The sequence below is a fragment of the Peromyscus maniculatus genome, chromosome 1 (genome assembly GCF_049852395.1).
Source record: "Peromyscus maniculatus bairdii isolate BWxNUB_F1_BW_parent chromosome 1, HU_Pman_BW_mat_3.1, whole genome shotgun sequence".
Lineage (NCBI taxonomy): Eukaryota > Metazoa > Chordata > Mammalia > Rodentia > Cricetidae > Peromyscus > Peromyscus maniculatus.
Genome location: NC_134852.1, coordinates 10916778 through 10930589, shown reverse-complemented (window position 1 = coordinate 10930589; position 13812 = coordinate 10916778). Strand labels below are relative to the sequence as shown.

Genomic DNA, 13812 nt, shown 5'->3' with positions numbered 1-13812 from the left:
CAGATAAATAAGTCAATTGTGTGCTTAGTCTGCTGACCTCATGGCTCCCCTTCAGTTCCTGAGCTGCTAAAGGTTGGTCATTATAGCAGCAGTGGCTCATCCATTAAATATAACAGAAGGGAGAGACACTGCCAGCTGCCGCCATGACCAGCAGCATGTGAAGACACCGGAGCTGGGTGGCAGGCCTCTCAAAGAATAAAGAGTGAGACAGAACGGCGGCGCAGACAAGCAGATGCAGGTGTAGACGGGCCTGGCGGCGGCACCCCACAGAGGTAGATGGGCCTGGCGGCAGCAGCAGCCTACAGGGACATACAGGCCCAGCAGAAGCCGGCAGAGACATACAGGCCAGGTGGTGGCCCACAGAGGTAGACGGGCCCGGCAACAGAGACAAGCAGAGGTAGGTAGGCCCTTGGCGGCAGCCAGCAGAGATACAGGCCTGGCGGCGGCCTGCAGAAGCAGACAGACCCAGCGGCAACTGACAGGGACATACAGGCCCGGCAGCGGATCACAGAGGTAGACAGGCCCGGCGACAGAGACAAACAGACTCAGCTTTGAACAGGGATGCCTCTAACCCTAACACCCGGGGAAGAAGCTATCTCCGTGGGATGGAACCAGAACGAATCTGAACACTCTGTCTGAGGACAACCCAGGGCCCAGCTGCTGATCCTGTGAAACCCAACAACTTGGAGGTGTTGGTGAGACTACCCCGCTCAGCTGAAACCCATCTGGGAGAGGACTCAGATGCCTACAGTTGGAAGTCTGAAGAAACAAGATCAGCTGAGGAGTTGGCAAATGAACAAAACGTGACCTGGGAACACAAAAGGCGGCGCTGCCCAGCCACCAAACCAGATCACCAGAATCATAAGTATATACTTCACCGACTGAGATCAGCTGCCCCTAAAGAAATAGCCCAATAGCACCAATTTAACCAAGAACTCCTACTAAACCAAGACTAAAAATTAGAATAAGAGAGGCACTCTCAGACACAGACACCACCTGCACCACACAGAGGAAGAGATGAGTAGACACCAGTGCAAAAATACAGGCAACAACATAAAGACCTATATGGCAACATCAGAACTTAGTGTTTCTACACCTTCAAGACCTGAACATACCAAGACAGAAGAAACAGAAGAAATCAACCCTAAAAACGACTTTAAGAAGATGATAGAGGCCCTTAAAGAAATAAAACATTCCCTCAAAGAGGAAATAAAAACTTTCCTTAAAGAGGAAATGAAAAACTCCCTTAAAGAGGAAATAAAAACTTCCCTTAAAGAGGAAATGAAAAACTCCATTAAAGAGGAAATAAAAAACTCCCTTAAAGAAATGGAAGAAAAAACGAACAAAAAATGGGAAGAAATCAAAGAAAGCCAAGAAAAAGCAATTAAACAGATGAAAGAAACATTCCAAGATCTGAAAAATGAATTTGAGAGAATAAAGAAAACACATGCTGAGGGATTGCTGGAAATAGAAATCCTGACTAAATAAACAGGAACTACAGAAACAAGCATAATCAACCGATTGCAAGAGATGGAACAGAGAATCTCTGACACTGAAAACACAATAGAGAAAATAGATTCGTCAGTCAAAGAAAACACCAAAGACGAAAAAGTCGTAACACAAAACGTCCAGGAAATTTGGGACCCCATGAAAAGACCAAACCTAAGAATAATAGGGATAGACGAAGGAGAAGAATACCAACTCAAAGGTACAGAAAATATATTCAACAAAATCATAGAAGAAAACTTTCCTAACCTAAAGAAAGAAATACCTATGAAGATACAAGAAGCTTACAGAACACCAAATAGGCTGGATCCAAAAAAAAGTCCCCTCGCCACATAATAATCAAAACACTAAACACACAGAACAAAGAAAAAATATTAAGAGCCACAAAGGAAAAAGACCAAGTAACATATAAAGGTAAACCCATCAGAATAACACCAGACTACTCAATAGAGACTATGAAAGCTAGAAGATCATGGACAAATCTCATGCAGACACTAAGAGACCACGGATGCCAACCCAGACTATTATACCCAGCAAAACTCACAATCACCATAGGCGGAGTAAACAAAATATTACAGGATAAAACCAGATTTAATCAATATCTGTCCACAAACCCAGCCCTACAGAAAGCACTAGAAGGGAAAATCCAACCCAAAGAACCTAAACACATCCATGAAAAATCAAGCAATAGATAATCCCACACCAACATACACCACAGAAGGACAACACAACACAATCACAAAAAATAACAGGAATTAACAATCACTGGTCATTAATATCCATCAATATCAATGGTCTCAACTCACCTATAAAAAGACACAGGGTAACAGAATGGATAAGAAAACAGGACCCATCCATCTGCTGCATACAAGAAACATACCTTTACTTCAAAGATAACCTCCAAGTAAAGGGCTGGAAAAGGCTTTCCAAGCAAATGGACCTAAGAAACAAGCTGGTGTAGCTATCCTAATATCTAATAAAATAGACTTCAAACTAAAATCAAAAGAGATCAGGATGGACATTACATATTTATCACAGGAAAAATCCACCAAGATGAAATCTCGATTCTAAACATTACGCTCCAAATACAAAAGCACCCACATTCATAAAAGAAACACTACTAAAGTTTAAAACGCACATCAAACCCCACACATTAGTAGTGGGAGATTTTAACACACCCCTCTCACCAAAAGACAGATCTACCAGACTAAACTTAAGAAATAAAGGACCTAACAGATGTTATGACTCAAATGGACTTAATAGATATATACAGAACATTCCATTCTAACACAAAAGAATATACCTTGTTCTCAGCATCCCATGGAACCTTCTCAAAAATTGACCACATGCTTGGCCACAAAACAAATCTCAACAGATACAAAAAATTGGAATAACCTCCTGTACCTTATCAGACCATCATGCCTTAAAGTTAGACCTCAACAACAACAAAAATTATAGAAAACTTACAAACTCATGGAAACTGAATAATGCCCACCTGAAACATCAATGGGTCAAGGAAAAAATAAAGAAAGAAATTAAAGATTTCCTAGAATTCAATGAAAATGAAAGTACAACATACCCAAACTTATGGGACACTATGAAAGCAGTGCTAAGAGGAAAATTCATAGTTCTAAATGCACACATAAAGAAGATGGAGCAATCCCATACCAATGAATTAACAGCACAACTGAAAGCTCTAGAACAAAAAACAAACTCACCCAGGAGAAATAGACACCAGGAAATAATCAAATTGAGGGCTGAAATCAACGAAATAGAAAACAAGAGAACAATACAAAAAAATCAATGAAACAAAGAGTTGGTTCTTGGAAAAAATCAACAAGATAGACAAACCCCTAGCCAAATTAACCAAAAGGCAAAGAGAGAGCACCCAAATTCACAAAATCAGAAATGAAAAGGGAGACAAAACAACAGACAACAAGGAAATCCAGAGAATCATCAGATCATACTTCAAAAACCTGTACTCCACAAAAATGGAAAACCAGGAAGAAATGGACAATTTTCTGGATAAATATCACATACCAAAATTAAATCAAGACCAGATAAACCATTTAAATAGACCAATAACCCCTCAAGAAATAGAAACAGTCATCAAAAGTCTCCCAACCAAAAAAGCCCAGGACCAGATGGTTTCAGTGCAGAATTCTACCAGGCTTTCAAAGAAGAACTAATACCAATACTCTTCAAAGTGTTCCACACAATAGAAACAGAAGGAACACTACCAACTCTTTTAATGAGGCTATAATTACCCTGATACCCAAACCACACAAAGATGCAACAAAGAAAGAGAACTACAGACCAATCTCCCTCATGAACCTTGATGCAAAAATACTCAACAAAATATTGGCAAACCGAATCCAAGAATACATCAAAACAATTATCCATCACGACCAAGTAGGATTCATCCCAGGGATGCAAGGATGGTTCAACATACGAAAAATCAGTCAATGTAATACACCATATAAACAAACTGAAAGAAAAAAACCACATGATCATCTCCTTAGATGCTGAAAAAGCCTTTGACAAAATCCAACACCCCTTCATGATAAAAGTCTTAGAAAGATCAGGAATACAAGGAACATTTCTAAACATAATAAAAGCAATTCATAGCAAGCCAACAGCAAACATCAAATTAAATGGAGAGAAACTCAAAGCGATAGCACTAAATTCAGGAACAAGCCAAGGCTGTCCACTCTCCCCATATTTATTCAATATAGTACTAGAAGTTCTAGCTAGAGCAATAAGACAACAAAAGGAGATCAAAGGGATACAAATTGGCAAGGAAGAAGTCAAACTTTCACTATTTGCAGATGATATGATAGTATACATAAGTGACCCCAAAAACTCTACCAGGGAACTCCTACAGCTGATAAACTCCTTCAGTAAAGTGGCAGGATACAAGATCAACTAAAAAAAAAAACAGTAGCCCTCCTATACACAAATGATAAAAGGGCTTAGAAAGAAGTCAGAGAAATATCACCCTTTACAATAGCCACAAATAATATAAAATACCTTGGGATAACACTAACTAAACAAGTGAAGGACCTTTTTGATAAGAACTTTAAATCTCTAAAGAAAGAAATTGAAGAAGATATCAGAAAATGGAAGGATCTCCCATGCTCATGGATAGGTAGGATTAACATAGTAAAAATGGCAATCTTACCAAAAGCAATCTACAGATTCAATGCAATCCCCATCAAAATCCCAACACAATTCTTCACAGACTTGGAAAGAAAAATACTCAACTGCATATGGAAAAACAAAAGACCTATACGATAAAGCAACCTTTGGAGACATCACCATCCCTGACCTCAAACTCTACTATAGAGCTATAGTAATAAAAACAGCTTGGTACTGGTATAAAAATCAACATACGGACCAATGGAATCGAATTGAAAACCCTGACATTAATCCATGCACATATGAACACCTGGTTTTTGACAAAGGAGCCAAAACTATACAATGGAAAAAAGAAAGTATCTTCAATAAATGGTGCTGGCATAACTGGATCTCAATATGTAAAAGATTACAAATAGATCCATATCTGTCACCATGCACAAAACTCAAGTCCAAGTGGATCATAGACCTGAACATAAATCCAGTTACAGTAAACTTAATAGAAAAGAAAGTAGGAAGCACTCTTGAACGCATTGGCACAGGAGACCATTTCCTAAATAAAACACCAACAGCACAGACCCTGAGCACAACAAGTAATAAATGGGACCTCTCGAAATTGAGAAGCTTTTGCAGGGCAAAAGACACAGTCAATAAGACAAAAAGACAGCCAACAGAATGGGAAAAAATCTTCACCAACCCCACATCTGACAGAGGATTGATCTCCACAGTATATAAAAAACTCAAGAAACTAGACATCAAAATACTGAACAGTCCAATTAAAAAATGGGCTAAAGAGCTAAACAGAGAATTCACAAAACAAGAACTACAAATGGCTGAAAGACATTTAAAGAAATGCTCAACATCCTTAATCATCAGAGAAATGCAAATCAAAACGACTCTGAGATACCACTTTACACCTGTCAGAATGGCTATGATCAAAAACACCAATGACAGCCAATGTTGGAGAGGATGTGGAGCAAAGGGAACACTCCTCCCCTGTTGGTGGGAATGTAAACTTGTACAACCACTGTGGAAATCAGTATGGTTGTTTCTCAGAAAATTAGGAATCTGAACTACCTCAAGACCCAGCCATCCCACTCTTGGGCATATACCAAAGGAATGCTGATTCATACCATAAAGATACATGCTCAGCTATGTTCATAGCAGCACTGTTTGTAATAGCCAGAACCTGGAAACAACCTAGATGTCCATCAATGGAAGAATGGATGGAAAAAATGTGGTACATATACACAATGGAGTACTACTCAGCAGAGAAAAACAATGAAAGCATGAAATTTGCAGGCAAATGGATGGAACTAGAAAAAAAATCATCCTGAGTGAGGTAACCTAAACCCAGAAAGACAGTCATGGTATGTACTCACTCATAAGTGGATTTTAGATATAAAATAAAGAACAATCAGACCACAACCCATAGAACCATAGAGGCTATATATATATATATAGCATGGAGGTCCCTAGGACGACTGTGGCTTATAATAAATTTTGGTTTTACTCAATTATTGAAAAAAATAGCCAAATGAATGGAAACATATGAACTATGAACCAAAGGCTGAGGGGCCCCCAGCTGGATCAGGCCCTCTGAATAGGTGAGACAGTTGATTGGCTTGATCAGTTTGGGAGGCATCTAGGCAGTGGGACCAAGTCCTGTGCTCATTGCATGAGTTGGCTGTTTGAAACCTGGAGCTTATGCAGGGACACTTGGCTCATTCTGGGAGGAAGGGACTGGACCTGCCTGGACTGAGTCTACCAGGTTGATCGCAGTCCTAGGGGGAGGATTTGCCCTGGAGGAGGTGGGAATGGGGGGTAAGTTGGGGGTAAGGGGAGGGGGTGGTAGGGGGGAGAATAGGGGAACCCGTGGCTGATATGTAGAACTGAATGGTATTGTAAAATAAAATAAATTAAAAAAAGAATAAAGAGTAAAGCAACAAACAAAAAAAATATAATGGAAGGAGCACTCAAACTGCTTCCAGTATCATAACCAAAAATGTAACAGAAGAAGCAATGCCAAACTGCTTCTAATATCACCTCAATACTCACATCAGATAAGGACACAAAAAAGAAAACTACAGGGCGATATCCCCAATGAACATAGACTGATATGCTCAATAGATATTTTCCAGCAGAACATAGACATACATAAAAAAGATATACACCATGACCATGTTGGCCTTATCCCTGAAATGCAGGGATGGTTCAAAATACAGAAGTCAACAATGGAATTATCCACTTAAAGACAAAAATCACAATCATCTCAATAGATGCAGAAAAAGCCTCTGATGAAGTCCAACATGCCTTCATGATAAAAGTCCTAGAGAAAATGTAAGGATCGAGGAAGCATACCTCAACATCATGAAAGTGATATATGAGAAACCCATAGCCAACATCACCCTAAATGGAGAAAAGCTCACTGAAATCCCACTGAAGTCAGAAATCAGACATGGGTGTCCACTGTCCCACTCCTCAATCTTGTGCTCAATGTCCTAACTGGGGTAATTAAACAAGAAAGAAAAATTAAAGGGATAGAAAATTATACTATCCTTATTTGCAGATAACATGATACTATACATTAGAGATCACAAAATTTCTATCAGAAAACTTCTAGAAATGCTAAAAAAAATTCAGCGGCCGGGTGGTAGTGGCGGTGGCGCACGCCTTTAATCCCAGCACTCGGGAGGCAGAGGCAGGTGGATCTCTGTGAGTTCGAGGCCAGTCTGGGCTACCAAGTGAGTTCCAGGAAAGGTGCAAAGCTACACAGGGAAACCCTGTCTCGAAAAACCAAAAAAAAAAAAAAAATTCAGCAATGTGGCAGGATACAGAACCAACTTGCAAAAAATCAATAGATTTTCTATATACCAACAATGAACAAAGAGAAATAGATCATGGACACACTTCTGTTCACAATACTCTCAAGAAAATATCTAGGAATAAACTAAGCAAAGAAGTGATGGACCTCTGCAATGAAAACTTTAAACACTGGATGAAAAAGAAAATGATGCTAGAAAATCGGAAGACATCTCATGCTCATGGATTGGTAGAATACTGTGAAAATGACAATTTTACCAAAAGTGATTTACAAATTCAATGCAACCCCAATCAAAAACCTCCATCTCATTCTAGTCACAGTCAGTCCCTGGGAACTTCCACCCAACTCTGCCCCAGTTGCTGGCCAGGGAATACTCATGTAGGCAGGCTCCCCACCAACCCCCCATCAAACCCTGTAATCTACAAGACCCATGCCCTACCCCAATACCCATCCGCCTGCAACCCCAGTAACTTCCTGAGACAAGGAATCTGCCAGCTCTCATTGAACCAAGAGAGGCTTCCTGAGACATAGAATCTGCCAGCTCTCATTGGACCACAAGGTGAGTGACTCTTCTCCCACCCAGATAGTCCTGCCTCTAGGACCTAGGCCTTGGGACATAGCCAGTCCCCAGGAACCCCCACCCATCTCTGCCCCAGTTGCCAGCCAGCAGGGAAAACTCCTGTGGGCAGGATTCCCCACCAAAACCCCTCAGAAGACCCTGCAATCTACAAGACCCAAGCCCTACCCCAATACCTGTGTGCCTGTGACCCCAGGAACTTCCTGAGACAAGGAATCTGCCAGTTCTCATTGGACCAAGAGTGGCTTCCTGAGACATAGAATCTGCCAGCTCTCATTGAACCAAGAGAGGCTTCCTGAGACACAGAATCCACAAGTGCTCACTGAACCAAGAGCCTTGATAAGACCAAGAGCGGCTCCCCGAGCTGCAAAATCAGCTAGTTTGGATTGGATCAAGAGTAGCTCCCCGAGATACATAATCTGCCAGCTCCAATTAGACTAAGAGCTAAGTTTGGACTTAGTGTGGCTCCCTGAGACATAGACAAAGCAAGCACAGACTGGACCAATAGTAGCTTGCTCAGACATGGGAACTTCTTGAACCTATTGGAGGAAGAGATGGGAGGATGCCAGTGTAGAAAGATATAGAACAACATAAAGAGCAACATTGCATCACCAGAACCTCACCCTTCTACAAGAGCAAGACCTGAACCTCACAATGTAAAAGAAGCAAAAGAAAGTAACTTTAAAAATAATATCATGAAGATGCTAGAGGCCTTTAAAGAAATGAAAAATCCCCTTAAATAAACAGAAAAATACGAACAAAAAATTGGAAGAAATCAATGAATCCCTTAAAGAAAGCCAAAAACCCAAAACAAACAAACAAACAAAACAAAAAACCAAAACCATGAAAAAGCAATGAAACACATGAAAGAAACAGTTCAAAACCTGAAAAGGGAAATAGAAACAATGAAGAAGACACAAACAGAGGGAATGCTGGAAATAGAATATCTGAGTAAATAAACAGGAAACACAGAAACAAGCATAACCAAGAGAATACAAGAGATGGAAGAGAGAATCTCTTGTGTAGAGGACACAATAGAGTAAAATATGTCAGTCAAAGAAAACACTAAAACAAAAAAGGTCATAACACAAAATATCCAGGAAATCTGAGACACCAAGAAAAGGTCAAACTTAATAATATGGATAAAAGAAGGAGAAGAATACCTACTCAAAGGCAAAGAAAATGTATTTGACAAAATCATGGAATAAATCTTTCCCAACTTAAAGAAGGAAATACCTATGAAGATACAAGAAGCTTATAGAACACCAAATAGAATAGACCCCCCAAAAAAGTCCTCTTGCCACATAATTAAACCACTAAACATATGGAATAAAAATTTTAAGAGCAGCAAAGGGAAAAGGCCAAATGACTTATAAAGGCAGACCCATCAGAATAACACCAACTTCTCAATAGACTCTAAAAGCCAGAAGGTCCTGGATAGACGTTATGCATGCTAAGAGACCACGGATGCCAACCCAGACTACTATACCAGCAAAACTCTCAATCAACATAGATGGAGTAAACAAAATATTCCATGATAAAGCCAGATTTAAATAATATTTCTCCACAAATCCAGGCCTACAGACAGCACTAGAAGGAAAAATCCAACTTAAGGAAGTTAGATACATCCATGAAAACACAGGCAATAGATAGTCTCATACCAACAAATACCAAAGACGGGAAACATACAACACTACCACCAAAAAATAACAGGAATTAACAATCACTGGTCATTAATATCCCTTAATATCAATGGTCTCAATTCACCTATAAAAAGATACAGGCTGACAGAATGGATATGAAATCAGGACCCATCCTTCTGCTGCATACAAGAAACACACCTCAAATTCAAAGACAGACACTACCTCAGAGTAAAAGGCTTGTGAAAGACTTTCCAGTCAAATGGACTTAAGAGGCAAACTGTTGTAGCTATCCTAATATGCAACAAAATAGACTTCAAATTATAATCAAGAGAGATTGAGAAGGACATTACATACTCATCACAGGAAAGATCCACCAAGATGAAGTTTCAATTCTGAACATTTATGCCCCAAATACAAGGGCACCTACATATGAAAAGAAACATTACTGAAGCTTAAATGAAACATCAAACCTCACAATTAATAGTGAGAGACTTCAACATACCACTCTCAACACTGGACAGATCTGCCAGACCAAAACAGAAATAAGGGACCTAACTGATGTTATGACTCCAATCAATATCTACAGAACATTCCACTCTAACACAAACGAATACACCTTCTCAGTACCCCATTGAACCTTTTCTAAAATTGACCACATACTCAGTCACAAAGCAAATCTCAACAGATATAAAAAAATTGGAATAACCTCCTGTATTCTATCAGACCACAATGGCTTAAAGTTAGATTTCAACAACAGCAAAAATTACAGTAAGCCTACAATCTAATTGAAACTGAATAATTCTCAACTGAATCACCAATGGGTCAAGGAAGAAATAAAGAAATTAAAGACTTCCTAGAATTCAATGAAAATGAATGTACTACATACCCAAACTTATGGGACACTACAAAAGCAATGCTAAGAGCAAAATCCATAGCACTAAATTTGCACATAAAGAAGTTGGAGAAATCATACACTAGTGACTTAACAGCACATGTAAAATCTCTAGAACTAAAAGAAGCAATGTCACCCAGGAGGAATAGATGCCAGGAAATAATCAAATTGAGAGCTAAAATCAATACAATAGAAACAAAGAGAACAATACAAGGAATCAATGAAATAAAGACTTTCTTCTTTGAGAAAAACAAGATAGATAAGCCCTTATCCAAACTAACCAAAAAGCAGAGAGCACATCCAAACTAACAAAATAAAAAATGAAAAGGGAGACATAACAATAGACAATGAGGAAATCCAGAGAATTATCAGGTCAAACGTCAAAAACCTATACTCTATAAAACTTGAAAATACAAGCCGGGCGGTGGTGGCGCACACCTTTTGTCCCAGCACTCGGGAGGCAAAGGCAGGCGGATCTATGTGAGTTCGAGGCCAGCCTGGGCTACCAAGTGAGTTCCAGGAAAAGGCGCAAAGCTACACAGAGAAACCCTGTCTCGAAAAACCAAAAAAACAAAACAAAACAAAACAAAACAAAACAAAACAAAACAAAACAAAACTTGAAAATACAAAAGAAATGGACAATTTTCTGGATAGGTACCACATACCAAAGTTAAATCACAGCAGATAAACAATTTAAATAGACCAATAAACCCTAAGGAAATAGAAACAGTCATTAAAAGTCTCCCAACCAAAAAAAGCCTAGGACCAGGTGGTTTCAATGCAGAATTCTACCATATTTTTAAAGAAGAGTTAATACCAATACTCTTCAAATTGTTCCACACAATAGAAACAGAAGGAACATTACCAAACTCCTTTTATGAGGCTATAGTTACTCCGATTCCCAAGCCACACAAATATGAAACAAAGAAAGAATTACAGAGCAATCTCCCTCATGAACATTGATGCAAAAATAATAAAATATTGACAAATTGACTTCAAGAACACATCAAAAAATTATCCATAATGATCAAGTAGTCTTTATTCCAGAGATGCAAAGATGGTTAAATACATAAAAATCTGTCAATGTAATACTATTTAAACAAACTGAAAGAAAAAACATGATCATTTCATTAGACGCTGAGAAGGTCTTTGACTAAATCCAACACCCCTTCATGATAAAGGTCTTGGAGAGATCAGGAATACAAGGAACATACCTAAACATAATACAGGCAATTTACAGCAAGCCAACAGCCAACATCAAATTAAATGGAGAGAAACTCAGGGCAATTCCACTAAAATCAGGAACAAGACAAGGCTTTCTGCTCTCCCTGTATTTGTTCAATATAGTACTTGAAGTTCTGGCTAGAGAAATAAGACAACAAAAGGCGATCAAGGGGATGTAAATTGGAGAAGAAGTCAAATGTTCACTATTTGCAGATGATATGATAGTATACATAAGTGATCCCAAAAATTCTACCAGTAAACTCCTACAGCTGATAAACACCTTCAGTAATGTGGCAGGATACAATATTAACTCAAAAAATCAGTATCCCTCCCATATGCAAATGATAAACAGGCAAGAAAGAAATCAGAGAAACCTCACCCTTTACAATAGCCATAAATAATATAAAATATCTTGGAGTAACTCTAAGTAAGCAAGTGAAGGACCTATATGATAAGAACTTTAAGTCTTTGAAGGAAGAATTTGAAGAAGATATCAGAAAATGGAAAGATCTCCCATGCTCCTGGATAGTTAGGATTAGCATAGTAAAAATGGCAATCTTACCAACAGCAATCTACAGATTCAATGCAATCCCCATCAAAATCCTAACAGTTCTTCATAGACCTGGAAAGAACAATACTCAACTTCATTTGGAAAAACAGAAGACCCAGCATAGCTGTAAGAATCCTGTACAATAAATCCACCCCTGGATCATCACCATCCCTGACCTCAAGCTCTACTATAGAGCTATAGTAATAAAAACAGCTTGGTATCGGCTTAAAAACTGACCTGTGAACCAATGGAATTGAATTGAAGATCCTGACATTAACCCACATACTTCTGAAACCTGATTTTTGACAAAGAAACCGAAACTGTAAAATGGAAAAAAGAAAGCATCTTCAACAAATGGTGCTGGCATACTGGATGTCAACATGCAGAAGACTGCAAATAGATCCATATCTATAGCCATGCACAAAAGTCAAGTTCAAGTGGATCAAAGACCTCAACATAAATCCAGTTACACTGAACTTGATAGAAGAGAAAGTTGGAAGTAGTCTTGAACTCATTGACACAGGAGACCTCTTCCTAAATATAACACCAGTAGCACAGACACTGAGAACAATTAATAAATGGGGCCTCCTGAAACTGAGAAGCTTCTGTAAGGCAAAGGACACAGTAAATAAGACAAAATTACAGCCTACAGAATGGGAAAAGATCTTCACCAACTTCACATCTGACAGAGGGCTGATGTCCAAAATATATAAAGAGCTCAAGAAACTAGACAAAAAAATTCAATTAAGAAATGGGCTATAGAGCTAAACGGAATTCTCAAAGGAAGAATTTCAAATGGCCAAAAGACATTTAAGGAATTGCCCAGCATCCTTAGTCATCAGGGAAATGCAAATCAAAAGATACCATCTTACACATGTCAGAATGACTAAGATCAAAAGCACTGCAGACAGCTTTTTATGGAGAGGATCTGGAGCAAGGGGAACACTCCCCCACTGTTGCAAGCTTGTACAGAAACTTTGGAAATCAATACGGCACTTTCTCAGAAACCTGGGAATCAATCTTCCTCAAGACACAGCTATACCCCTCTTGGGCATATACCCAAGGGATGCTCAATCATACCACAAGGACACATGCTCAACTATGTTCACAGTAGCATTATTCGTAATAGCCAGAACCTGGAAACAACCTAGATGCCCCTCAACCAAAAAGTGGATAAAGAAAATGTGGTAAATGTGATACATATACACAATGAGTACCACTCAGCAGAGAAAAACGATGACATCATGAAGTTTTCAGGCAAATGGATGGAACTAGAAAATATCATCCTGAATAATATAAACCAGACTCAGAAGGACAAACATGATATGTACCCACTAATAAGTGGATACTAGATGTAAACCAAAGGTCAATCAGACTACAATCCACAAATCCAGGGAAGCTATCTAATAAGGAAGACTCAAAATGGGACACATGTATCACCCTGGGAAGGGGAAATAGATG

General features: G+C 38.9%; 1 protein-coding gene across 1 annotated transcript in view; it reads right to left on the bottom strand.

The window, feature by feature from the left end:
* The window catches only part of LOC143271881 (NACHT, LRR and PYD domains-containing protein 2-like), a 54849-nt gene that overhangs the window by 25371 nt on the left and 15666 nt on the right, over nt 1–13812 (bottom strand). The gene's annotated exons all lie outside the window — the stretch shown is intronic.